Source organism: Heptranchias perlo, chromosome 9 (assembly GCF_035084215.1).
Source record: "Heptranchias perlo isolate sHepPer1 chromosome 9, sHepPer1.hap1, whole genome shotgun sequence".
NCBI lineage: Eukaryota > Metazoa > Chordata > Chondrichthyes > Hexanchiformes > Hexanchidae > Heptranchias > Heptranchias perlo.
The window spans coordinates 1923528-1951091 of NC_090333.1; the positions used below are offsets into that span (position 1 = coordinate 1923528).

At 49.3% G+C, this 27564-nt stretch overlaps 12 pseudogenes; all 12 read right to left on the reverse strand.

Moving 5' to 3' along the window:
- Nucleotides 1-61: 61 nt before the first annotated feature.
- Nucleotides 62-281, reverse strand: LOC137325922 (U2 spliceosomal RNA; annotated as a pseudogene).
- A 2081-nt stretch (nucleotides 282-2362) lies between these two features.
- On the reverse strand, nucleotides 2363-2533 carry LOC137325979 (U2 spliceosomal RNA; annotated as a pseudogene).
- A 2132-nt stretch (nucleotides 2534-4665) lies between these two features.
- Nucleotides 4666-4886, reverse strand: LOC137325937 (U2 spliceosomal RNA; annotated as a pseudogene).
- Nucleotides 4887-6967: 2081 nt separating this feature from the next.
- Nucleotides 6968-7138, reverse strand: LOC137326010 (U2 spliceosomal RNA; annotated as a pseudogene).
- Nucleotides 7139-9281: 2143 nt separating this feature from the next.
- LOC137325980 (U2 spliceosomal RNA) lies at nucleotides 9282-9452 on the reverse strand (annotated as a pseudogene).
- Nucleotides 9453-11584: 2132 nt separating this feature from the next.
- Nucleotides 11585-11804, reverse strand: LOC137325923 (U2 spliceosomal RNA; annotated as a pseudogene).
- A 2081-nt stretch (nucleotides 11805-13885) lies between these two features.
- LOC137326011 (U2 spliceosomal RNA) lies at nucleotides 13886-14056 on the reverse strand (annotated as a pseudogene).
- A 2143-nt stretch (nucleotides 14057-16199) lies between these two features.
- On the reverse strand, nucleotides 16200-16411 carry LOC137325896 (U2 spliceosomal RNA; annotated as a pseudogene).
- A 2081-nt stretch (nucleotides 16412-18492) lies between these two features.
- LOC137326012 (U2 spliceosomal RNA) lies at nucleotides 18493-18663 on the reverse strand (annotated as a pseudogene).
- Nucleotides 18664-20807: 2144 nt separating this feature from the next.
- LOC137326013 (U2 spliceosomal RNA) lies at nucleotides 20808-20978 on the reverse strand (annotated as a pseudogene).
- A 2144-nt stretch (nucleotides 20979-23122) lies between these two features.
- On the reverse strand, nucleotides 23123-23330 carry LOC137325881 (U2 spliceosomal RNA; annotated as a pseudogene).
- Nucleotides 23331-25411: 2081 nt separating this feature from the next.
- On the reverse strand, nucleotides 25412-25630 carry LOC137325914 (U2 spliceosomal RNA; annotated as a pseudogene).
- Between the last annotated feature and the right edge of the window lie 1934 nt (nucleotides 25631-27564).

A 27564-nucleotide genomic window follows, 5' to 3' on the forward strand; every position in this document is an offset into this window, starting at 1 on the left:
ACACACACACACACAGAGACGCTGGGAAAGAGCTGTTTTTCCTTTTGAATATCTCCCCACAGGGAGGTGCACCGTTCCCAGAGACACTGCAATACTGGGTCGATGCGTGGAGTGGACGGAGCAAGCCCCTGTTCCATCTCCCTGTTCCAAAAATCAATTTAATATATGGTCCCCAGATAGGGGACGTATCAGATATTAAACTGATAAGAACAGATTTTTTTTTTTTTTTTTTTTTTTTTTTTTTTTTCTGACACTCTGGGGTGCCTTATTGCCTTACAGATTCATTCCAGATTCCTTGCAGTGACATTACATCAAGCCAAAGCTCTACAAGCCAAAGCTCTACACTCTGCCCGAGGGGATTTCTCTCTGACTGCATCCCCCCGGCATACAATGGCAGGAAGGCTCCAAATGGTTGCCTTCCCCCACTTGACCACTTGATCTTAGCCAAAAGGCCGAGAAGCGATGACGCGCTCGATGCGAATTGATCTCGGCTCCTGTTTGCACTCCCTCTTTGGTCTCTGGCTGCCTGTGTTTAATGCAGTCTAGAAGCACTGCCGTTCTCTCCCACTCTGGCCACATTTTTGCCACCGTTTCTAATTGCAACAGTGGATGAGTTTAAAGATTTTTTTCCCTTTCTTGCCAGGATTGCTTGACAGATTGGTAAATTTGCCAGTAGGCCACCAATCAGATGGGAGAGGGTTGGGTCTCACCGGACCTCCGTCAGTCAGTCTCAGTCACTAACGAACTGCCGTGGAAGGAGACCTCTTTAAGGAAAACTAGTGACGTGATGTGACGTGTCTCACAGTGAGTGAGTGAGATTGCAACGGCCAATTGAGAAAGAGGTGAGGTGCTGACAATCGGCAGCTCGTGTTGAAACATTCATTCCACGGCAGGCAAGACCAATGAAAAAAAATACTGCAGAGGCTGGCTCGGCTGGCTGGCTGGCTGGCTGGCTGGAAATGGGAAATAAAAACACAAGACGTGTTAAAGGCTGGCTAAACTGTCGAAAGAAACAAGGCGTTAATGTTTCAGAAGTGCCTATTGAAAGGTGTCTCTCAAGCTGCTCCCTGACTGGGCCCTGTCCATTGTCATGTTAATCGCTGGTTAAACTGTCGGAAGAAACAAGGCGTTAATGTTTCAGAAGTGCATATTGAAAAATGTCTTTCAAACTGCTCCCTGACTGGGCCCCGTTCATTGTCATGTTAATCCCAGGGCGGGGCGGGACTGCTTTGACCAGGAGACCTGTTTTCCGGGACGCAGGTGTGACATTCCAGGGAGGCACCTACTTTGTGCTGATTCGAAACTACGACTACAACGGCAACTTGCAGTTCTATATTACAACAACAACGCGCTGCATTGAAACTAAAAGTTAGATTTTCAATCCCATAGTCCACCAATCGGATGGGAGACGGTGTGTGTCTGTGTGTGTGTGTGTGAGAGTCAGTGTCAGTCAGTCTCTCTCTCTCTCTCTCTCTCTCTCTCACTCTAACTCTAACTCTAACTCAGAGCTGCTGTGGAAGGAAACCTTTTTAAAAAGAACTTGCATATTGAAAAAAAGATGTGTCTCAAGCTGCCGGGCCCTGTCCATTGTCACGTTAATGGCAGGGCGGGCAGGACTGCTTTGACCAGGAGACCTGTTTTCTGGGACGCAGGTGTGAGATTCCAGGGGACCTGCTTTGTGCTGATTTCCCTGCGTGCGTGCGTCCGTCCCTCCCTGCCTCCCTCCCCCCAGGCCTTCCTTCTGAACACCTTTGTCGTTTAATCGAGGGTCAAAAGCCTGCCTGTGAAAGGGAAGGATCAGCCGGTCGGCCCCCTGCTGGTCGCTGCTGCCAGCGCAGCGCAGCGCAGCAGGCGTGCGTGTCCTCAGCCTCTTGTACAAGTTCCCAGGGAGTTGAGGCAGTTCCCTCCGGTGGTCTAGTGGTCTAAGACGCAACCTTTTAAACTCGTTGAGACCCGGGTTCGAATCCCGGTCGGGGGGATGACTTTCTGGTGCAGATTAATTGGCACCACTCAAAGAAAGTCTCCCCTCCTGAGCGCTAATGCTCCACCCTCACCACCGCCACCTTTTCCTCTCCTTGACAAACAGACAGACAGTCCAGTTCGGGAGCGCAGCTTGCATTTGAAAGCAGACCCTGCTTGTTCAAAGTCAACGGCACCAAGTTATTTTGCACTTTGAATTATATCGCTACGTGCGAGCGGCATTCAGCCGAGGAGAAGAAAGAAATACCACTGAGCTGAGAAAGTAAGTGTAATATATCAGCTTTATTCTCAGTAATAATACATACACACACACACACACACACACACACACACACAGAGACGCTGGGAAAGAGCTGTTTTTCCTTTTGAATATCTCCCCACAGGGAGGTGCACCGTTCCCAGAGACACTGCAATACTGGGTCGATGCGTGGAGTGGACGGAGCAAGCCCCTGTTCCATCTCCCTGTTCCAAAAATCAATTTAATATATGGTCCCCAGATAGGGGACGTATCAGATATTAAACTGATAAGAACAGATTTTTTTTTTTTTTTTTTTTTTTTTTTTTTTTTTTTTTTTTCTGACACTCTGGGGTGCCTTATTGCCTTACAGATTCATTCCAGATTCCTTGCAGTGACATTACATCAAGCCAAAGCTCTACAAGCCAAAGCTCTACACTCTGCCCGAGGGGATTTCTCTCTGACTGCATCCCCCCGGCATACAATGGCAGGAAGGCTCCAAATGGTTGCCTTCCCCCACTTGACCACTTGATCTTAGCCAAAAGGCCGAGAAGCGATGACGCGCTCGATGCGAATTGATCTCGGCTCCTGTTTGCACTCCCTCTTTGGTCTCTGGCTGCCTGTGTTTAATGCAGTCTAGAAGCACTGCCGTTCTCTCCCACTCTGGCCACATTTTTGCCACCGTTTCTAATTGCAACAGTGGATGAGTTTAAAGATTTTTTTCCCTTTCTTGCCAGGATTGCTTGACAGATTGGTAAATTTGCCAGTAGGCCACCAATCAGATGGGAGAGGGTTGGGTCTCACCGGACCTCCGTCAGTCAGTCTCAGTCACTAACGAACTGCCGTGGAAGGAGACCTCTTTAAGGAAAACTAGTGACGTGATGTGACGTGTCTCACAGTGAGTGAGTGAGATTGCAACGGCCAATTGAGAAAGAGGTGAGGTGCTGACAATCGGCAGCTCGTGTTGAAACATTCATTCCACGGCAGGCAAGACCAATGAAAAAAAATACTGCAGAGGCTGGCTCGGCTGGCTGGCTGGCTGGCTGGCTGGAAATGGGAAATAAAAACACAAGACGTGTTAAAGGCTGGCTAAACTGTCGAAAGAAACAAGGCGTTAATGTTTCAGAAGTGCCTATTGAAAGGTGTCTCTCAAGCTGCTCCCTGACTGGGCCCTGTCCATTGTCATGTTAATCGCTGGTTAAACTGTCGGAAGAAACAAGGCGTTAATGTTTCAGAAGTGCATATTGAAAAATGTCTTTCAAACTGCTCCCTGACTGGGCCCCGTTCATTGTCATGTTAATCCCAGGGCGGGGCGGGACTGCTTTGACCAGGAGACCTGTTTTCCGGGACGCAGGTGTGACATTCCAGGGAGGCACCTACTTTGTGCTGATTCGAAACTACGACTACAACGGCAACTTGCAGTTCTATATTACAACAACAACGCGCTGCATTGAAACTAAAAGTTAGATTTTCAATCCCATAGTCCACCAATCGGATGGGAGACGGTGTGTGTCTGTGTGTGTGTGTGTGAGAGTCAGTGTCAGTCAGTCTCTCTCTCTCTCTCTCTCTCTCTCTCACTCTAACTCTAACTCTAACTCAGAGCTGCTGTGGAAGGAAACCTTTTTAAAAAGAACTTGCATATTGAAAAAAAGATGTGTCTCAAGCTGCCGGGCCCTGTCCATTGTCACGTTAATGGCAGGGCGGGCAGGACTGCTTTGACCAGGAGACCTGTTTTCTGGGACGCAGGTGTGAGATTCCAGGGGACCTGCTTTGTGCTGATTTCCCTGCGTGCGTGCGTCCGTCCCTCCCTGCCTCCCTCCCCCCAGGCCTTCCTTCTGAACACCTTTGTCGTTTAATCGAGGGTCAAAAGCCTGCCTGTGAAAGGGAAGGATCAGCCGGTCGGCCCCCTGCTGGTCGCTGCTGCCAGCGCAGCGCAGCGCAGCAGGCGTGCGTGTCCTCAGCCTCTTGTACAAGTTCCCAGGGAGTTGAGGCAGTTCCCTCCGGTGGTCTAGTGGTCTAAGACGCAACCTTTTAAACTCGTTGAGACCCGGGTTCGAATCCCGGTCGGGGGGATGACTTTCTGGTGCAGATTAATTGGCACCACTCAAAGAAAGTCTCCCCTCCTGAGCGCTAATGCTCCACCCTCACCACCGCCACCTTTTCCTCTCCTTGACAAACAGACAGACAGTCCAGTTCGGGAGCGCAGCTTGCATTTGAAAGCAGACCCTGCTTGTTCAAAGTCAACGGCACCAAGTTATTTTGCACTTTGAATTATATCGCTACGTGCGAGCGGCATTCAGCCGAGGAGAAGAAAGAAATACCACTGAGCTGAGAAAGTAAGTGTAATATATCAGCTTTATTCTCAGTAATAATACATACACACACATACACACACACACACACAGAGACGCTGGGAAAGAGCTGTTTTTCCTTTTGAATATCTCCCCACAGGGAGGTGCACCGTTCCCAGAGACACTGCAATACTGGGTCGATGCGTGGAGTGGACGGAGCAAGCCCCTGTTCCATCTCCCTGTTCCAAAAATCAATTTAATATATGGTCCCCAGATAGGGGACGTATCAGATATTAAACTGATAAGAACAGATTTTTTTTTTTTTTTTTTTTTTTTTTTTTTTTTTCTGACACTCTGGGGTGCCTTATTGCCTTACAGATTCATTCCAGATTCCTTGCAGTGACATTACATCAAGCCAAAGCTCTACAAGCCAAAGCTCTACACTCTGCCCGAGGGGATTTCTCTCTGACTGCATCCCCCCGGCATACAATGGCAGGAAGGCTCCAAATGGTTGCCTTCCCCCACTTGACCACTTGATCTTAGCCAAAAGGCCGAGAAGCGATGACGCGCTCGATGCGAATTGATCTCGGCTCCTGTTTGCACTCCCTCTTTGGTCTCTGGCTGCCTGTGTTTAATGCAGTCTAGAAGCACTGCCGTTCTCTCCCACTCTGGCCACATTTTTGCCACCGTTTCTAATTGCAACAGTGGATGAGTTTAAAGATTTTTTTCCCTTTCTTGCCAGGATTGCTTGACAGATTGGTAAATTTGCCAGTAGGCCACCAATCAGATGGGAGAGGGTTGGGTCTCACCGGACCTCCGTCAGTCAGTCTCAGTCACTAACGAACTGCCGTGGAAGGAGACCTCTTTAAGGAAAACTAGTGACGTGATGTGACGTGTCTCACAGTGAGTGAGTGAGATTGCAACGGCCAATTGAGAAAGAGGTGAGGTGCTGACAATCGGCAGCTCGTGTTGAAACATTCATTCCACGGCAGGCAAGACCAATGAAAAAAAATACTGCAGAGGCTGGCTCGGCTGGCTGGCTGGCTGGCTGGCTGGAAATGGGAAATAAAAACACAAGACGTGTTAAAGGCTGGCTAAACTGTCGAAAGAAACAAGGCGTTAATGTTTCAGAAGTGCCTATTGAAAGGTGTCTCTCAAGCTGCTCCCTGACTGGGCCCTGTCCATTGTCATGTTAATCGCTGGTTAAACTGTCGGAAGAAACAAGGCGTTAATGTTTCAGAAGTGCATATTGAAAAATGTCTTTCAAACTGCTCCCTGACTGGGCCCCGTTCATTGTCATGTTAATCCCAGGGCGGGGCGGGACTGCTTTGACCAGGAGACCTGTTTTCCGGGACGCAGGTGTGACATTCCAGGGAGGCACCTACTTTGTGCTGATTCGAAACTACGACTACAACGGCAACTTGCAGTTCTATATTACAACAACAACGCGCTGCATTGAAACTAAAAGTTAGATTTTCAATCCCATAGTCCACCAATCGGATGGGAGACGGTGTGTGTCTGTGTGTGTGTGTGTGAGAGTCAGTGTCAGTCAGTCTCTCTCTCTCTCTCTCTCTCTCTCTCACTCTAACTCTAACTCTAACTCAGAGCTGCTGTGGAAGGAAACCTTTTTAAAAAGAACTTGCATATTGAAAAAAAGATGTGTCTCAAGCTGCCGGGCCCTGTCCATTGTCACGTTAATGGCAGGGCGGGCAGGACTGCTTTGACCAGGAGACCTGTTTTCTGGGACGCAGGTGTGAGATTCCAGGGGACCTGCTTTGTGCTGATTTCCCTGCGTGCGTGCGTCCGTCCCTCCCTGCCTCCCTCCCCCCAGGCCTTCCTTCTGAACACCTTTGTCGTTTAATCGAGGGTCAAAAGCCTGCCTGTGAAAGGGAAGGATCAGCCGGTCGGCCCCCTGCTGGTCGCTGCTGCCAGCGCAGCGCAGCGCAGCAGGCGTGCGTGTCCTCAGCCTCTTGTACAAGTTCCCAGGGAGTTGAGGCAGTTCCCTCCGGTGGTCTAGTGGTCTAAGACGCAACCTTTTAAACTCGTTGAGACCCGGGTTCGAATCCCGGTCGGGGGGATGACTTTCTGGTGCAGATTAATTGGCACCACTCAAAGAAAGTCTCCCCTCCTGAGCGCTAATGCTCCACCCTCACCACCGCCACCTTTTCCTCTCCTTGACAAACAGACAGACAGTCCAGTTCGGGAGCGCAGCTTGCATTTGAAAGCAGACCCTGCTTGTTCAAAGTCAACGGCACCAAGTTATTTTGCACTTTGAATTATATCGCTACGTGCGAGCGGCATTCAGCCGAGGAGAAGAAAGAAATACCACTGAGCTGAGAAAGTAAGTGTAATATATCAGCTTTATTCTCAGTAATAATACATACACACACACACACACACACACACACACACACAGAGACGCTGGGAAAGAGCTGTTTTTCCTTTTGAATATCTCCCCACAGGGAGGTGCACCGTTCCCAGAGACACTGCAATACTGGGTCGATGCGTGGAGTGGACGGAGCAAGCCCCTGTTCCATCTCCCTGTTCCAAAAATCAATTTAATATATGGTCCCCAGATAGGGGACGTATCAGATATTAAACTGATAAGAACAGATTTTTTTTTTTTTTTTTTTTTTTTTTTTTTTTTTTTTTTTTTTTTTCTGACACTCTGGGGTGCCTTATTGCCTTACAGATTCATTCCAGATTCCTTGCAGTGACATTACATCAAGCCAAAGCTCTACAAGCCAAAGCTCTACACTCTGCCCGAGGGGATTTCTCTCTGACTGCATCCCCCCGGCATACAATGGCAGGAAGGCTCCAAATGGTTGCCTTCCCCCACTTGACCACTTGATCTTAGCCAAAAGGCCGAGAAGCGATGACGCGCTCGATGCGAATTGATCTCGGCTCCTGTTTGCACTCCCTCTTTGGTCTCTGGCTGCCTGTGTTTAATGCAGTCTAGAAGCACTGCCGTTCTCTCCCACTCTGGCCACATTTTTGCCACCGTTTCTAATTGCAACAGTGGATGAGTTTAAAGATTTTTTTCCCTTTCTTGCCAGGATTGCTTGACAGATTGGTAAATTTGCCAGTAGGCCACCAATCAGATGGGAGAGGGTTGGGTCTCACCGGACCTCCGTCAGTCAGTCTCAGTCACTAACGAACTGCCGTGGAAGGAGACCTCTTTAAGGAAAACTAGTGACGTGATGTGACGTGTCTCACAGTGAGTGAGTGAGATTGCAACGGCCAATTGAGAAAGAGGTGAGGTGCTGACAATCGGCAGCTCGTGTTGAAACATTCATTCCACGGCAGGCAAGACCAATGAAAAAAAATACTGCAGAGGCTGGCTCGGCTGGCTGGCTGGCTGGCTGGCTGGAAATGGGAAATAAAAACACAAGACGTGTTAAAGGCTGGCTAAACTGTCGAAAGAAACAAGGCGTTAATGTTTCAGAAGTGCCTATTGAAAGGTGTCTCTCAAGCTGCTCCCTGACTGGGCCCTGTCCATTGTCATGTTAATCGCTGGTTAAACTGTCGGAAGAAACAAGGCGTTAATGTTTCAGAAGTGCATATTGAAAAATGTCTTTCAAACTGCTCCCTGACTGGGCCCCGTTCATTGTCATGTTAATCCCAGGGCGGGGCGGGACTGCTTTGACCAGGAGACCTGTTTTCCGGGACGCAGGTGTGACATTCCAGGGAGGCACCTACTTTGTGCTGATTCGAAACTACGACTACAACGGCAACTTGCAGTTCTATATTACAACAACAACGCGCTGCATTGAAACTAAAAGTTAGATTTTCAATCCCATAGTCCACCAATCGGATGGGAGACGGTGTGTGTCTGTGTGTGTGTGTGTGAGAGTCAGTGTCAGTCAGTCTCTCTCTCTCTCTCTCTCTCTCTCTCACTCTAACTCTAACTCTAACTCAGAGCTGCTGTGGAAGGAAACCTTTTTAAAAAGAACTTGCATATTGAAAAAAAGATGTGTCTCAAGCTGCCGGGCCCTGTCCATTGTCACGTTAATGGCAGGGCGGGCAGGACTGCTTTGACCAGGAGACCTGTTTTCTGGGACGCAGGTGTGAGATTCCAGGGGACCTGCTTTGTGCTGATTTCCCTGCGTGCGTGCGTCCGTCCCTCCCTGCCTCCCTCCCCCCAGGCCTTCCTTCTGAACACCTTTGTCGTTTAATCGAGGGTCAAAAGCCTGCCTGTGAAAGGGAAGGATCAGCCGGTCGGCCCCCTGCTGGTCGCTGCTGCCAGCGCAGCGCAGCGCAGCAGGCGTGCGTGTCCTCAGCCTCTTGTACAAGTTCCCAGGGAGTTGAGGCAGTTCCCTCCGGTGGTCTAGTGGTCTAAGACGCAACCTTTTAAACTCGTTGAGACCCGGGTTCGAATCCCGGTCGGGGGGATGACTTTCTGGTGCAGATTAATTGGCACCACTCAAAGAAAGTCTCCCCTCCTGAGCGCTAATGCTCCACCCTCACCACCGCCACCTTTTCCTCTCCTTGACAAACAGACAGACAGTCCAGTTCGGGAGCGCAGCTTGCATTTGAAAGCAGACCCTGCTTGTTCAAAGTCAACGGCACCAAGTTATTTTGCACTTTGAATTATATCGCTACGTGCGAGCGGCATTCAGCCGAGGAGAAGAAAGAAATACCACTGAGCTGAGAAAGTAAGTGTAATATATCAGCTTTATTCTCAGTAATAATACATACACACACACACACACACACACACACACACACAGAGACGCTGGGAAAGAGCTGTTTTTCCTTTTGAATATCTCCCCACAGGGAGGTGCACCGTTCCCAGAGACACTGCAATACTGGGTCGATGCGTGGAGTGGACGGAGCAAGCCCCTGTTCCATCTCCCTGTTCCAAAAATCAATTTAATATATGGTCCCCAGATAGGGGACGTATCAGATATTAAACTGATAAGAACAGATTTTTTTTTTTTTTTTTTTTTTTTTTTTTTTTTTTTTTTTTCTGACACTCTGGGGTGCCTTATTGCCTTACAGATTCATTCCAGATTCCTTGCAGTGACATTACATCAAGCCAAAGCTCTACAAGCCAAAGCTCTACACTCTGCCCGAGGGGATTTCTCTCTGACTGCATCCCCCCGGCATACAATGGCAGGAAGGCTCCAAATGGTTGCCTTCCCCCACTTGACCACTTGATCTTAGCCAAAAGGCCGAGAAGCGATGACGCGCTCGATGCGAATTGATCTCGGCTCCTGTTTGCACTCCCTCTTTGGTCTCTGGCTGCCTGTGTTTAATGCAGTCTAGAAGCACTGCCGTTCTCTCCCACTCTGGCCACATTTTTGCCACCGTTTCTAATTGCAACAGTGGATGAGTTTAAAGATTTTTTTCCCTTTCTTGCCAGGATTGCTTGACAGATTGGTAAATTTGCCAGTAGGCCACCAATCAGATGGGAGAGGGTTGGGTCTCACCGGACCTCCGTCAGTCAGTCTCAGTCACTAACGAACTGCCGTGGAAGGAGACCTCTTTAAGGAAAACTAGTGACGTGATGTGACGTGTCTCACAGTGAGTGAGTGAGATTGCAACGGCCAATTGAGAAAGAGGTGAGGTGCTGACAATCGGCAGCTCGTGTTGAAACATTCATTCCACGGCAGGCAAGACCAATGAAAAAAAATACTGCAGAGGCTGGCTCGGCTGGCTGGCTGGCTGGCTGGCTGGAAATGGGAAATAAAAACACAAGACGTGTTAAAGGCTGGCTAAACTGTCGAAAGAAACAAGGCGTTAATGTTTCAGAAGTGCCTATTGAAAGGTGTCTCTCAAGCTGCTCCCTGACTGGGCCCTGTCCATTGTCATGTTAATCGCTGGTTAAACTGTCGGAAGAAACAAGGCGTTAATGTTTCAGAAGTGCATATTGAAAAATGTCTTTCAAACTGCTCCCTGACTGGGCCCCGTTCATTGTCATGTTAATCCCAGGGCGGGGCGGGACTGCTTTGACCAGGAGACCTGTTTTCCGGGACGCAGGTGTGACATTCCAGGGAGGCACCTACTTTGTGCTGATTCGAAACTACGACTACAACGGCAACTTGCAGTTCTATATTACAACAACAACGCGCTGCATTGAAACTAAAAGTTAGATTTTCAATCCCATAGTCCACCAATCGGATGGGAGACGGTGTGTGTCTGTGTGTGTGTGTGTGAGAGTCAGTGTCAGTCAGTCTCTCTCTCTCTCTCTCTCTCTCTCTCACTCTAACTCTAACTCTAACTCAGAGCTGCTGTGGAAGGAAACCTTTTTAAAAAGAACTTGCATATTGAAAAAAAGATGTGTCTCAAGCTGCCGGGCCCTGTCCATTGTCACGTTAATGGCAGGGCGGGCAGGACTGCTTTGACCAGGAGACCTGTTTTCTGGGACGCAGGTGTGAGATTCCAGGGGACCTGCTTTGTGCTGATTTCCCTGCGTGCGTGCGTCCGTCCCTCCCTGCCTCCCTCCCCCCAGGCCTTCCTTCTGAACACCTTTGTCGTTTAATCGAGGGTCAAAAGCCTGCCTGTGAAAGGGAAGGATCAGCCGGTCGGCCCCCTGCTGGTCGCTGCTGCCAGCGCAGCGCAGCGCAGCAGGCGTGCGTGTCCTCAGCCTCTTGTACAAGTTCCCAGGGAGTTGAGGCAGTTCCCTCCGGTGGTCTAGTGGTCTAAGACGCAACCTTTTAAACTCGTTGAGACCCGGGTTCGAATCCCGGTCGGGGGGATGACTTTCTGGTGCAGATTAATTGGCACCACTCAAAGAAAGTCTCCCCTCCTGAGCGCTAATGCTCCACCCTCACCACCGCCACCTTTTCCTCTCCTTGACAAACAGACAGACAGTCCAGTTCGGGAGCGCAGCTTGCATTTGAAAGCAGACCCTGCTTGTTCAAAGTCAACGGCACCAAGTTATTTTGCACTTTGAATTATATCGCTACGTGCGAGCGGCATTCAGCCGAGGAGAAGAAAGAAATACCACTGAGCTGAGAAAGTAAGTGTAATATATCAGCTTTATTCTCAGTAATAATACATACACACACATACACACACACACACACAGAGACGCTGGGAAAGAGCTGTTTTTCCTTTTGAATATCTCCCCACAGGGAGGTGCACCGTTCCCAGAGACACTGCAATACTGGGTCGATGCGTGGAGTGGACGGAGCAAGCCCCTGTTCCATCTCCCTGTTCCAAAAATCAATTTAATATATGGTCCCCAGATAGGGGACGTATCAGATATTAAACTGATAAGAACAGATTTTTTTTTTTTTTTTTTTTTTTTTTTTTTTTTCTGACACTCTGGGGTGCCTTATTGCCTTACAGATTCATTCCAGATTCCTTGCAGTGACATTACATCAAGCCAAAGCTCTACAAGCCAAAGCTCTACACTCTGCCCGAGGGGATTTCTCTCTGACTGCATCCCCCCGGCATACAATGGCAGGAAGGCTCCAAATGGTTGCCTTCCCCCACTTGACCACTTGATCTTAGCCAAAAGGCCGAGAAGCGATGACGCGCTCGATGCGAATTGATCTCGGCTCCTGTTTGCACTCCCTCTTTGGTCTCTGGCTGCCTGTGTTTAATGCAGTCTAGAAGCACTGCCGTTCTCTCCCACTCTGGCCACATTTTTGCCACCGTTTCTAATTGCAACAGTGGATGAGTTTAAAGATTTTTTTCCCTTTCTTGCCAGGATTGCTTGACAGATTGGTAAATTTGCCAGTAGGCCACCAATCAGATGGGAGAGGGTTGGGTCTCACCGGACCTCCGTCAGTCAGTCTCAGTCACTAACGAACTGCCGTGGAAGGAGACCTCTTTAAGGAAAACTAGTGACGTGATGTGACGTGTCTCACAGTGAGTGAGTGAGATTGCAACGGCCAATTGAGAAAGAGGTGAGGTGCTGACAATCGGCAGCTCGTGTTGAAACATTCATTCCACGGCAGGCAAGACCAATGAAAAAAAATACTGCAGAGGCTGGCTCGGCTGGCTGGCTGGCTGGCTGGCTGGAAATGGGAAATAAAAACACAAGACGTGTTAAAGGCTGGCTAAACTGTCGAAAGAAACAAGGCGTTAATGTTTCAGAAGTGCCTATTGAAAGGTGTCTCTCAAGCTGCTCCCTGACTGGGCCCTGTCCATTGTCATGTTAATCGCTGGTTAAACTGTCGGAAGAAACAAGGCGTTAATGTTTCAGAAGTGCATATTGAAAAATGTCTTTCAAACTGCTCCCTGACTGGGCCCCGTTCATTGTCATGTTAATCCCAGGGCGGGGCGGGACTGCTTTGACCAGGAGACCTGTTTTCCGGGACGCAGGTGTGACATTCCAGGGAGGCACCTACTTTGTGCTGATTCGAAACTACGACTACAACGGCAACTTGCAGTTCTATATTACAACAACAACGCGCTGCATTGAAACTAAAAGTTAGATTTTCAATCCCATAGTCCACCAATCGGATGGGAGACGGTGTGTGTCTGTGTGTGTGTGTGTGAGAGTCAGTGTCAGTCAGTCTCTCTCTCTCTCTCTCTCTCTCTCTCACTCTAACTCTAACTCTAACTCAGAGCTGCTGTGGAAGGAAACCTTTTTAAAAAGAACTTGCATATTGAAAAAAAGATGTGTCTCAAGCTGCCGGGCCCTGTCCATTGTCACGTTAATGGCAGGGCGGGCAGGACTGCTTTGACCAGGAGACCTGTTTTCTGGGACGCAGGTGTGAGATTCCAGGGGACCTGCTTTGTGCTGATTTCCCTGCGTGCGTGCGTCCGTCCCTCCCTGCCTCCCTCCCCCCAGGCCTTCCTTCTGAACACCTTTGTCGTTTAATCGAGGGTCAAAAGCCTGCCTGTGAAAGGGAAGGATCAGCCGGTCGGCCCCCTGCTGGTCGCTGCTGCCAGCGCAGCGCAGCGCAGCAGGCGTGCGTGTCCTCAGCCTCTTGTACAAGTTCCCAGGGAGTTGAGGCAGTTCCCTCCGGTGGTCTAGTGGTCTAAGACGCAACCTTTTAAACTCGTTGAGACCCGGGTTCGAATCCCGGTCGGGGGGATGACTTTCTGGTGCAGATTAATTGGCACCACTCAAAGAAAGTCTCCCCTCCTGAGCGCTAATGCTCCACCCTCACCACCGCCACCTTTTCCTCTCCTTGACAAACAGACAGACAGTCCAGTTCGGGAGCGCAGCTTGCATTTGAAAGCAGACCCTGCTTGTTCAAAGTCAACGGCACCAAGTTATTTTGCACTTTGAATTATATCGCTACGTGCGAGCGGCATTCAGCCGAGGAGAAGAAAGAAATACCACTGAGCTGAGAAAGTAAGTGTAATATATCAGCTTTATTCTCAGTAATAATACATACACACACACACACACACACACACACACACACAGAGACGCTGGGAAAGAGCTGTTTTTCCTTTTGAATATCTCCCCACAGGGAGGTGCACCGTTCCCAGAGACACTGCAATACTGGGTCGATGCGTGGAGTGGACGGAGCAAGCCCCTGTTCCATCTCCCTGTTCCAAAAATCAATTTAATATATGGTCCCCAGATAGGGGACGTATCAGATATTAAACTGATAAGAACAGATTTTTTTTTTTTTTTTTTTTTTTTTTTTTTTTTTTTTTTTTTTTTTCTGACACTCTGGGGTGCCTTATTGCCTTACAGATTCATTCCAGATTCCTTGCAGTGACATTACATCAAGCCAAAGCTCTACAAGCCAAAGCTCTACACTCTGCCCGAGGGGATTTCTCTCTGACTGCATCCCCCCGGCATACAATGGCAGGAAGGCTCCAAATGGTTGCCTTCCCCCACTTGACCACTTGATCTTAGCCAAAAGGCCGAGAAGCGATGACGCGCTCGATGCGAATTGATCTCGGCTCCTGTTTGCACTCCCTCTTTGGTCTCTGGCTGCCTGTGTTTAATGCAGTCTAGAAGCACTGCCGTTCTCTCCCACTCTGGCCACATTTTTGCCACCGTTTCTAATTGCAACAGTGGATGAGTTTAAAGATTTTTTTCCCTTTCTTGCCAGGATTGCTTGACAGATTGGTAAATTTGCCAGTAGGCCACCAATCAGATGGGAGAGGGTTGGGTCTCACCGGACCTCCGTCAGTCAGTCTCAGTCACTAACGAACTGCCGTGGAAGGAGACCTCTTTAAGGAAAACTAGTGACGTGATGTGACGTGTCTCACAGTGAGTGAGTGAGATTGCAACGGCCAATTGAGAAAGAGGTGAGGTGCTGACAATCGGCAGCTCGTGTTGAAACATTCATTCCACGGCAGGCAAGACCAATGAAAAAAAATACTGCAGAGGCTGGCTCGGCTGGCTGGCTGGCTGGCTGGCTGGAAATGGGAAATAAAAACACAAGACGTGTTAAAGGCTGGCTAAACTGTCGAAAGAAACAAGGCGTTAATGTTTCAGAAGTGCCTATTGAAAGGTGTCTCTCAAGCTGCTCCCTGACTGGGCCCTGTCCATTGTCATGTTAATCGCTGGTTAAACTGTCGGAAGAAACAAGGCGTTAATGTTTCAGAAGTGCATATTGAAAAATGTCTTTCAAACTGCTCCCTGACTGGGCCCCGTTCATTGTCATGTTAATCCCAGGGCGGGGCGGGACTGCTTTGACCAGGAGACCTGTTTTCCGGGACGCAGGTGTGACATTCCAGGGAGGCACCTACTTTGTGCTGATTCGAAACTACGACTACAACGGCAACTTGCAGTTCTATATTACAACAACAACGCGCTGCATTGAAACTAAAAGTTAGATTTTCAATCCCATAGTCCACCAATCGGATGGGAGACGGTGTGTGTCTGTGTGTGTGTGTGTGAGAGTCAGTGTCAGTCAGTCTCTCTCTCTCTCTCTCTCTCTCTCTCACTCTAACTCTAACTCTAACTCAGAGCTGCTGTGGAAGGAAACCTTTTTAAAAAGAACTTGCATATTGAAAAAAAGATGTGTCTCAAGCTGCCGGGCCCTGTCCATTGTCACGTTAATGGCAGGGCGGGCAGGACTGCTTTGACCAGGAGACCTGTTTTCTGGGACGCAGGTGTGAGATTCCAGGGGACCTGCTTTGTGCTGATTTCCCTGCGTGCGTGCGTCCGTCCCTCCCTGCCTCCCTCCCCCCAGGCCTTCCTTCTGAACACCTTTGTCGTTTAATCGAGGGTCAAAAGCCTGCCTGTGAAAGGGAAGGATCAGCCGGTCGGCCCCCTGCTGGTCGCTGCTGCCAGCGCAGCGCAGCGCAGCAGGCGTGCGTGTCCTCAGCCTCTTGTACAAGTTCCCAGGGAGTTGAGGCAGTTCCCTCCGGTGGTCTAGTGGTCTAAGACGCAACCTTTTAAACTCGTTGAGACCCGGGTTCGAATCCCGGTCGGGGGGATGACTTTCTGGTGCAGATTAATTGGCACCACTCAAAGAAAGTCTCCCCTCCTGAGCGCTAATGCTCCACCCTCACCACCGCCACCTTTTCCTCTCCTTGACAAACAGACAGACAGTCCAGTTCGGGAGCGCAGCTTGCATTTGAAAGCAGACCCTGCTTGTTCAAAGTCAACGGCACCAAGTTATTTTGCACTTTGAATTATATCGCTACGTGCGAGCGGCATTCAGCCGAGGAGAAGAAAGAAATACCACTGAGCTGAGAAAGTAAGTGTAATATATCAGCTTTATTCTCAGTAATAATACATACACACACACACACACACACACACACACACACAGAGACGCTGGGAAAGAGCTGTTTTTCCTTTTGAATATCTCCCCACAGGGAGGTGCACCGTTCCCAGAGACACTGCAATACTGGGTCGATGCGTGGAGTGGACGGAGCAAGCCCCTGTTCCATCTCCCTGTTCCAAAAATCAATTTAATATATGGTCCCCAGATAGGGGACGTATCAGATATTAAACTGATAAGAACAGATTTTTTTTTTTTTTTTTTTTTTTTTTCTGACACTCTGGGTGCCTTATTTCCTTACAGATTCATTCCAGATTCCTTGCAGTGACATTACATCAAGCCAAAGCTCTACAAGCCAAAGCTCTACACTCTGCCCGAGGGGATTTCTCCCTGACTGCATCCCCCCGGCATACAATGGCAGGAAGGCTCCAAATGGTTGCCTTCCCCCACTTGACCACTTGATCTTAGCCAAAAGGCCGAGAAGCGATGACGCGCTCGATGCGAATTGATCTCGGCTCCTGTTTGCACTCCCTCTTTGGTCTCTGGCTGCCTGTGTTTAATGCAGTCTAGAAGCACTGCCGTTCTCTCCCACTCTGGCCACATTTTTGCCACCGTTTCTAATTGCAACAGTGGATGAGTTTAAAGATTTTTTTCCCTTTCTTGCCAGGATTGCTTGACAGATTGGTAAATTTGCCAGTAGGCCACCAATCAGATGGGAGAGGGTTGGGTCTCACCGGACCTCCGTCAGTCAGTCTCAGTCACTAACGAACTGCCGTGGAAGGAGACCTCTTTAAGGAAAACTAGTGACGTGATGTGACGTGTCTCACAGTGAGTGAGTGAGATTGCAACGGCCAATTGAGAAAGAGGTGAGGTGCTGACAATCGGCAGCTCGTGTTGAAACATTCATTCCACGGCAGGCAAGACCAATGAAAAAAAATACTGCAGAGGCTGGCTCGGCTGGCTGGCTGGCTGGCTGGCTGGAAATGGGAAATAAAAACACAAGACGTGTTAAAGGCTGGCTAAACTGTCGAAAGAAACAAGGCGTTAATGTTTCAGAAGTGCCTATTGAAAGGTGTCTCTCAAGCTGCTCCCTGACTGGGCCCTGTCCATTGTCATGTTAATCGCTGGTTAAACTGTCGGAAGAAACAAGGCGTTAATGTTTCAGAAGTGCATATTGAAAAATGTCTTTCAAACTGCTCCCTGACTGGGCCCCGTTCATTGTCATGTTAATCCCAGGGCGGGGCGGGACTGCTTTGACCAGGAGACCTGTTTTCCGGGACGCAGGTGTGACATTCCAGGGAGGCACCTACTTTGTGCTGATTCGAAACTACGACTACAACGGCAACTTGCAGTTCTATATTACAACAACAACGCGCTGCATTGAAACTAAAAGTTAGATTTTCAATCCCATAGTCCACCAATCGGATGGGAGACGGTGTGTGTCTGTGTGTGTGTGTGTGAGAGTCAGTGTCAGTCAGTCTCTCTCTCTCTCTCTCTCTCTCTCTCACTCTAACTCTAACTCTAACTCAGAGCTGCTGTGGAAGGAAACCTTTTTAAAAAGAACTTGCATATTGAAAAAAAGATGTGTCTCAAGCTGCCGGGCCCTGTCCATTGTCACGTTAATGGCAGGGCGGGCAGGACTGCTTTGACCAGGAGACCTGTTTTCTGGGACGCAGGTGTGAGATTCCAGGGGACCTGCTTTGTGCTGATTTCCCTGCGTGCGTGCGTCCGTCCCTCCCTGCCTCCCTCCCCCCAGGCCTTCCTTCTGAACACCTTTGTCGTTTAATCGAGGGTCAAAAGCCTGCCTGTGAAAGGGAAGGATCAGCCGGTCGGCCCCCTGCTGGTCGCTGCTGCCAGCGCAGCGCAGCGCAGCAGGCGTGCGTGTCCTCAGCCTCTTGTACAAGTTCCCAGGGAGTTGAGGCAGTTCCCTCCGGTGGTCTAGTGGTCTAAGACGCAACCTTTTAAACTCGTTGAGACCCGGGTTCGAATCCCGGTCGGGGGGATGACTTTCTGGTGCAGATTAATTGGCACCACTCAAAGAAAGTCTCCCCTCCTGAGCGCTAATGCTCCACCCTCACCACCGCCACCTTTTCCTCTCCTTGACAAACAGACAGACAGTCCAGTTCGGGAGCGCAGCTTGCATTTGAAAGCAGACCCTGCTTGTTCAAAGTCAACGGCACCAAGTTATTTTGCACTTTGAATTATATCGCTACGTGCGAGCGGCATTCAGCCGAGGAGAAGAAAGAAATACCACTGAGCTGAGAAAGTAAGTGTAATATATCAGCTTTATTCTCAGTAATAATACATACACACACACACACACACACACACACACACACAGAGACGCTGGGAAAGAGCTGTTTTTCCTTTTGAATATCTCCCCACAGGGAGGTGCACCGTTCCCAGAGACACTGCAATACTGGGTCGATGCGTGGAGTGGACGGAGCAAGCCCCTGTTCCATCTCCCTGTTCCAAAAATCAATTTAATATATGGTCCCCAGATAGGGGACGTATCAGATATTAAACTGATAAGAACAGATTTTTTTTTTTTTTTTTTTTTTTTTTTTTTTTTTTTTTTTTTTTTTTCTGACACTCTGGGGTGCCTTATTGCCTTACAGATTCATTCCAGATTCCTTGCAGTGACATTACATCAAGCCAAAGCTCTACAAGCCAAAGCTCTACACTCTGCCCGAGGGGATTTCTCTCTGACTGCATCCCCCCGGCATACAATGGCAGGAAGGCTCCAAATGGTTGCCTTCCCCCACTTGACCACTTGATCTTAGCCAAAAGGCCGAGAAGCGATGACGCGCTCGATGCGAATTGATCTCGGCTCCTGTTTGCACTCCCTCTTTGGTCTCTGGCTGCCTGTGTTTAATGCAGTCTAGAAGCACTGCCGTTCTCTCCCACTCTGGCCACATTTTTGCCACCGTTTCTAATTGCAACAGTGGATGAGTTTAAAGATTTTTTTCCCTTTCTTGCCAGGATTGCTTGACAGATTGGTAAATTTGCCAGTAGGCCACCAATCAGATGGGAGAGGGTTGGGTCTCACCGGACCTCCGTCAGTCAGTCTCAGTCACTAACGAACTGCCGTGGAAGGAGACCTCTTTAAGGAAAACTAGTGACGTGATGTGACGTGTCTCACAGTGAGTGAGTGAGATTGCAACGGCCAATTGAGAAAGAGGTGAGGTGCTGACAATCGGCAGCTCGTGTTGAAACATTCATTCCACGGCAGGCAAGACCAATGAAAAAAAATACTGCAGAGGCTGGCTCGGCTGGCTGGCTGGCTGGCTGGCTGGAAATGGGAAATAAAAACACAAGACGTGTTAAAGGCTGGCTAAACTGTCGAAAGAAACAAGGCGTTAATGTTTCAGAAGTGCCTATTGAAAGGTGTCTCTCAAGCTGCTCCCTGACTGGGCCCTGTCCATTGTCATGTTAATCGCTGGTTAAACTGTCGGAAGAAACAAGGCGTTAATGTTTCAGAAGTGCATATTGAAAAATGTCTTTCAAACTGCTCCCTGACTGGGCCCCGTTCATTGTCATGTTAATCCCAGGGCGGGGCGGGACTGCTTTGACCAGGAGACCTGTTTTCCGGGACGCAGGTGTGACATTCCAGGGAGGCACCTACTTTGTGCTGATTCGAAACTACGACTACAACGGCAACTTGCAGTTCTATATTACAACAACAACGCGCTGCATTGAAACTAAAAGTTAGATTTTCAATCCCATAGTCCACCAATCGGATGGGAGACGGTGTGTGTCTGTGTGTGTGTGTGTGAGAGTCAGTGTCAGTCAGTCTCTCTCTCTCTCTCTCTCTCTCTCTCACTCTAACTCTAACTCTAACTCAGAGCTGCTGTGGAAGGAAACCTTTTTAAAAAGAACTTGCATATTGAAAAAAAGATGTGTCTCAAGCTGCCGGGCCCTGTCCATTGTCACGTTAATGGCAGGGCGGGCAGGACTGCTTTGACCAGGAGACCTGTTTTCTGGGACGCAGGTGTGAGATTCCAGGGGACCTGCTTTGTGCTGATTTCCCTGCGTGCGTGCGTCCGTCCCTCCCTGCCTCCCTCCCCCCAGGCCTTCCTTCTGAACACCTTTGTCGTTTAATCGAGGGTCAAAAGCCTGCCTGTGAAAGGGAAGGATCAGCCGGTCGGCCCCCTGCTGGTCGCTGCTGCCAGCGCAGCGCAGCGCAGCAGGCGTGCGTGTCCTCAGCCTCTTGTACAAGTTCCCAGGGAGTTGAGGCAGTTCCCTCCGGTGGTCTAGTGGTCTAAGACGCAACCTTTTAAACTCGTTGAGACCCGGGTTCGAATCCCGGTCGGGGGGATGACTTTCTGGTGCAGATTAATTGGCACCACTCAAAGAAAGTCTCCCCTCCTGAGCGCTAATGCTCCACCCTCACCACCGCCACCTTTTCCTCTCCTTGACAAACAGACAGACAGTCCAGTTCGGGAGCGCAGCTTGCATTTGAAAGCAGACCCTGCTTGTTCAAAGTCAACGGCACCAAGTTATTTTGCACTTTGAATTATATCGCTACGTGCGAGCGGCATTCAGCCGAGGAGAAGAAAGAAATACCACTGAGCTGAGAAAGTAAGTGTAATATATCAGCTTTATTCTCAGTAATAATACATACACACACACACACACACACACACACACACACAGAGACGCTGGGAAAGAGCTGTTTTTCCTTTTGAATATCTCCCCACAGGGAGGTGCACCGTTCCCAGAGACACTGCAATACTGGGTCGATGCGTGGAGTGGACGGAGCAAGCCCCTGTTCCATCTCCCTGTTCCAAAAATCAATTTAATATATGGTCCCCAGATAGGGGACGTATCAGATATTAAACTGATAAGAACAGATTTTTTTTTTTTTTTTTTTTTTTTTTTTTTTTTTTTTTTTTTTTTTTCTGACACTCTGGGGTGCCTTATTGCCTTACAGATTCATTCCAGATTCCTTGCAGTGACATTACATCAAGCCAAAGCTCTACAAGCCAAAGCTCTACACTCTGCCCGAGGGGATTTCTCTCTGACTGCATCCCCCCGGCATACAATGGCAGGAAGGCTCCAAATGGTTGCCTTCCCCCACTTGACCACTTGATCTTAGCCAAAAGGCCGAGAAGCGATGACGCGCTCGATGCGAATTGATCTCGGCTCCTGTTTGCACTCCCTCTTTGGTCTCTGGCTGCCTGTGTTTAATGCAGTCTAGAAGCACTGCCGTTCTCTCCCACTCTGGCCACATTTTTGCCACCGTTTCTAATTGCAACAGTGGATGAGTTTAAAGATTTTTTTCCCTTTCTTGCCAGGATTGCTTGACAGATTGGTAAATTTGCCAGTAGGCCACCAATCAGATGGGAGAGGGTTGGGTCTCACCGGACCTCCGTCAGTCAGTCTCAGTCACTAACGAACTGCCGTGGAAGGAGACCTCTTTAAGGAAAACTAGTGACGTGATGTGACGTGTCTCACAGTGAGTGAGTGAGATTGCAACGGCCAATTGAGAAAGAGGTGAGGTGCTGACAATCGGCAGCTCGTGTTGAAACATTCATTCCACGGCAGGCAAGACCAATGAAAAAAAATACTGCAGAGGCTGGCTCGGCTGGCTGGCTGGCTGGCTGGCTGGAAATGGGAAATAAAAACACAAGACGTGTTAAAGGCTGGCTAAACTGTCGAAAGAAACAAGGCGTTAATGTTTCAGAAGTGCCTATTGAAAGGTGTCTCTCAAGCTGCTCCCTGACTGGGCCCTGTCCATTGTCATGTTAATCGCTGGTTAAACTGTCGGAAGAAACAAGGCGTTAATGTTTCAGAAGTGCATATTGAAAAATGTCTTTCAAACTGCTCCCTGACTGGGCCCCGTTCATTGTCATGTTAATCCCAGGGCGGGGCGGGACTGCTTTGACCAGGAGACCTGTTTTCCGGGACGCAGGTGTGACATTCCAGGGAGGCACCTACTTTGTGCTGATTCGAAACTACGACTACAACGGCAACTTGCAGTTCTATATTACAACAACAACGCGCTGCATTGAAACTAAAAGTTAGATTTTCAATCCCATAGTCCACCAATCGGATGGGAGACGGTGTGTGTCTGTGTGTGTGTGTGTGAGAGTCAGTGTCAGTCAGTCTCTCTCTCTCTCTCTCTCTCTCTCTCACTCTAACTCTAACTCTAACTCAGAGCTGCTGTGGAAGGAAACCTTTTTAAAAAGAACTTGCATATTGAAAAAAAGATGTGTCTCAAGCTGCCGGGCCCTGTCCATTGTCACGTTAATGGCAGGGCGGGCAGGACTGCTTTGACCAGGAGACCTGTTTTCTGGGACGCAGGTGTGAGATTCCAGGGGACCTGCTTTGTGCTGATTTCCCTGCGTGCGTGCGTCCGTCCCTCCCTGCCTCCCTCCCCCCAGGCCTTCCTTCTGAACACCTTTGTCGTTTAATCGAGGGTCAAAAGCCTGCCTGTGAAAGGGAAGGATCAGCCGGTCGGCCCCCTGCTGGTCGCTGCTGCCAGCGCAGCGCAGCGCAGCAGGCGTGCGTGTCCTCAGCCTCTTGTACAAGTTCCCAGGGAGTTGAGGCAGTTCCCTCCGGTGGTCTAGTGGTCTAAGACGCAACCTTTTAAACTCGTTGAGACCCGGGTTCGAATCCCGGTCGGGGGGATGACTTTCTGGTGCAGATTAATTGGCACCACTCAAAGAAAGTCTCCCCTCCTGAGCGCTAATGCTCCACCCTCACCACCGCCACCTTTTCCTCTCCTTGACAAACAGACAGACAGTCCAGTTCGGGAGCGCAGCTTGCATTTGAAAGCAGACCCTGCTTGTTCAAAGTCAACGGCACCAAGTTATTTTGCACTTTGAATTATATCGCTACGTGCGAGCGGCATTCAGCCGAGGAGAAGAAAGAAATACCACTGAGCTGAGAAAGTAAGTGTAATATATCAGCTTTATTCTCAGTAATAATACATACACACACACACACACACACACACACACACACAGAGACGCTGGGAAAGAGCTGTTTTTCCTTTTGAATATCTCCCCACAGGGAGGTGCACCGTTCCCAGAGACACTGCAATACTGGGTCGATGCGTGGAGTGGACGGAGCAAGCCCCTGTTCCATCTCCCTGTTCCAAAAATCAATTTAATATATGGTCCCCAGATAGGGGACGTATCAGATATTAAACTGATAAGAACAGATTTTTTTTTTTTTTTTTTTTTCTGACACTCTGGGGTGCCTTATTGCCTTACAGATTCATTCCAGATTCCTTGCAGTGACATTACATCAAGCCAAAGCTCTACAAGCCAAAGCTCTACACTCTGCCCGAGGGGATTTCTCCCTGACTGCATCCCCCCGGCATACAATGGCAGGAAGGCTCGAAATGGTTGCCTTCCCCCACTTGACCACTTGATCTTAGCCAAAAGGCCGAGAAGCGATGACGCGCTCGATGCGAATTGATCTCGGCTCCTGTTTGCACTCCCTCTTTGGTCTCTGGCTGCCTGTGTTTAATGCAGTCTAGAAGCACTGCCGTTCTCTCCCACTCTGGCCACATTTTTGCCACCGTTTCTAATTGCAACAGTGGATGAGTTTAAAGATTTTTTTCCCTTTCTTGCCAGGATTGCTTGACAGATTGGTAAATTTGCCAGTAGGCCACCAATCAGATGGGAGAGGGTTGGGTCTCACCGGACCTCCGTCAGTCAGTCTCAGTCACTAACGAACTGCCGTGGAAGGAGACCTCTTTAAGGAAAACTAGTGACGTGATGTGACGTGTCTCACAGTGAGTGAGTGAGATTGCAACGGCCAATTGAGAAAGAGGTGAGGTGCTGACAATCGGCAGCTCGTGTTGAAACATTCATTCCACGGCAGGCAAGACCAATGAAAAAAAATACTGCAGAGGCTGGCTCGGCTGGCTGGCTGGCTGGCTGGCTGGAAATGGGAAATAAAAACACAAGACGTGTTAAAGGCTGGCTAAACTGTCGAAAGAAACAAGGCGTTAATGTTTCAGAAGTGCCTATTGAAAGGTGTCTCTCAAGCTGCTCCCTGACTGGGCCCTGTCCATTGTCATGTTAATCGCTGGTTAAACTGTCGGAAGAAACAAGGCGTTAATGTTTCAGAAGTGCATATTGAAAAATGTCTTTCAAACTGCTCCCTGACTGGGCCCCGTTCATTGTCATGTTAATCCCAGGGCGGGGCGGGACTGCTTTGACCAGGAGACCTGTTTTCCGGGACGCAGGTGTGACATTCCAGGGAGGCACCTACTTTGTGCTGATTCGAAACTACGACTACAACGGCAACTTGCAGTTCTATATTACAACAACAACGCGCTGCATTGAAACTAAAAGTTAGATTTTCAATCCCATAGTCCACCAATCGGATGGGAGACGGTGTGTGTCTGTGTGTGTGTGTGTGAGAGTCAGTGTCAGTCAGTCTCTCTCTCTCTCTCTCTCTCTCTCTCACTCTAACTCTAACTCTAACTCAGAGCTGCTGTGGAAGGAAACCTTTTTAAAAAGAACTTGCATATTGAAAAAAAGATGTGTCTCAAGCTGCCGGGCCCTGTCCATTGTCACGTTAATGGCAGGGCGGGCAGGACTGCTTTGACCAGGAGACCTGTTTTCTGGGACGCAGGTGTGAGATTCCAGGGGACCTGCTTTGTGCTGATTTCCCTGCGTGCGTGCGTCCGTCCCTCCCTGCCTCCCTCCCCCCAGGCCTTCCTTCTGAACACCTTTGTCGTTTAATCGAGGGTCAAAAGCCTGCCTGTGAAAGGGAAGGATCAGCCGGTCGGCCCCCTGCTGGTCGCTGCTGCCAGCGCAGCGCAGCGCAGCAGGCGTGCGTGTCCTCAGCCTCTTGTACAAGTTCCCAGGGAGTTGAGGCAGTTCCCTCCGGTGGTCTAGTGGTCTAAGACGCAACCTTTTAAACTCGTTGAGACCCGGGTTCGAATCCCGGTCGGGGGGATGACTTTCTGGTGCAGATTAATTGGCACCACTCAAAGAAAGTCTCCCCTCCTGAGCGCTAATGCTCCACCCTCACCACCGCCACCTTTTCCTCTCCTTGACAAACAGACAGACAGTCCAGTTCGGGAGCGCAGCTTGCATTTGAAAGCAGACCCTGCTTGTTCAAAGTCAACGGCACCAAGTTATTTTGCACTTTGAATTATATCGCTACGTGCGAGCGGCATTCAGCCGAGGAGAAGAAAGAAATACCACTGAGCTGAGAAAGTAAGTGTAATATATCAGCTTTATTCTCAGTAATAATACATACACACACACACACACACACACACACACACACAGAGACGCTGGGAAAGAGCTGTTTTTCCTTTTGAATATCTCCCCACAGGGAGGTGCACCGTTCCCAGAGACACTGCAATACTGGGTCGATGCGTGGAGTGGACGGAGCAAGCCCCTGTTCCATCTCCCTGTTCCAAAAATCAATTTAATATATGGTCCCCAGATAGGGGACGTATCAGATATTAAACTGATAAGAACAGATTTTTTTTTTTTTTTTTTTTTTTTTTTTTTTTCTGACACTCTGGGGTGCCTTATTGCCTTACAGATTCATTCCAGATTCCTTGCAGTGACATTACATCAAGCCAAAGCTCTACAAGCCAAAGCTCTACACTCTGCCCGAGGGGATTTCTCCCTGACTGCATCCCCCCGGCATACAATGGCAGGAAGGCTCGAAATGGTTGCCTTCCCCCACTTGACCACTTGATCTTAGCCAAAAGGCCGAGAAGCGATGACGCGCTCGATGCGAATTGATCTCGGCTCCTGTTTGCACTCCCTCTTTGGTCTCTGGCTGCCTGTGTTTAATGCAGTCTAGAAGCACTGCCGTTCTCTCCCACTCTGGCCACATTTTTGCCACCGTTTCTAATTGCAACAGTGGATGAGTTTAAAGATTTTTTTCCCTTTCTTGCCAGGATTGCTTGACAGATTGGTAAATTTGCCAGTAGGCCACCAATCAGATGGGAGAGGGTTGGGTCTCACCGGACCTCCGTCAGTCAGTCTCAGTCACTAACGAACTGCCGTGGAAGGAGACCTCTTTAAGGAAAACTAGTGACGTGATGTGACGTGTCTCACAGTGAGTGAGTGAGATTGCAACGGCCAATTGAGAAAGAGGTGAGGTGCTGACAATCGGCAGCTCGTGTTGAAACATTCATTCCACGGCAGGCAAGACCAATGAAAAAAAATACTGCAGAGGCTGGCTCGGCTGGCTGGCTGGCTGGCTGGCTGGAAATGGGAAATAAAAACACAAGACGTGTTAAAGGCTGGCTAAACTGTCGAAAGAAACAAGGCGTTAATGTTTCAGAAGTGCCTATTGAAAGGTGTCTCTCAAGCTGCTCCCTGACTGGGCCCTGTCCATTGTCATGTTAATCGCTGGTTAAACTGTCGGAAGAAACAAGGCGTTAATGTTTCAGAAGTGCATATTGAAAAATGTCTTTCAAACTGCTCCCTGACTGGGCCCCGTTCATTGTCATGTTAATCCCAGGGCGGGGCGGGACTGCTTTGACCAGGAGACCTGTTTTCCGGGACGCAGGTGTGACATTCCAGGGAGGCACCTACTTTGTGCTGATTCGAAACTACGACTACAACGGCAACTTGCAGTTCTATATTACAACAACAACGCGCTGCATTGAAACTAAAAGTTAGATTTTCAATCCCATAGTCCACCAATCGGATGGGAGACGGTGTGTGTCTGTGTGTGTGTGTGTGAGAGTCAGTGTCAGTCAGTCTCTCTCTCTCTCTCTCTCTCTCTCTCACTCTAACTCTAACTCTAACTCAGAGCTGCTGTGGAAGGAAACCTTTTTAAAAAGAACTTGCATATTGAAAAAAAGATGTGTCTCAAGCTGCCGGGCCCTGTCCATTGTCACGTTAATGGCAGGGCGGGCAGGACTGCTTTGACCAGGAGACCTGTTTTCTGGGACGCAGGTGTGAGATTCCAGGGGACCTGCTTTGTGCTGATTTCCCTGCGTGCGTGCGTCCGTCCCTCCCTGCCTCCCTCCCCCCAGGCCTTCCTTCTGAACACCTTTGTCGTTTAATCGAGGGTCAAAAGCCTGCCTGTGAAAGGGAAGGATCAGCCGGTCGGCCCCCTGCTGGTCGCTGCTGCCAGCGCAGCGCAGCGCAGCAGGCGTGCGTGTCCTCAGCCTCTTGTACAAGTTCCCAGGGAGTTGAGGCAGTTCCCTCCGGTGGTCTAGTGGTCTAAGACGCAACCTTTTAAACTCGTTGAGACCCGGGTTCGAATCCCGGTCGGGGGGATGACTTTCTGGTGCAGATTAATTGGCACCACTCAAAGAAAGTCTCCCCTCCTGAGCGCTAATGCTCCACCCTCACCACCGCCACCTTTTCCTCTCCTTGACAAACAGACAGACAGTCCAGTTCGGGAGCGCAGCTTGCATTTGAAAGCAGACCCTGCTTGTTCAAAGTCAACGGCACCAAGTTATTTTGCACTTTGAATTATATCGCTACGTGCGAGCGGCATTCAGCCGAGGAGA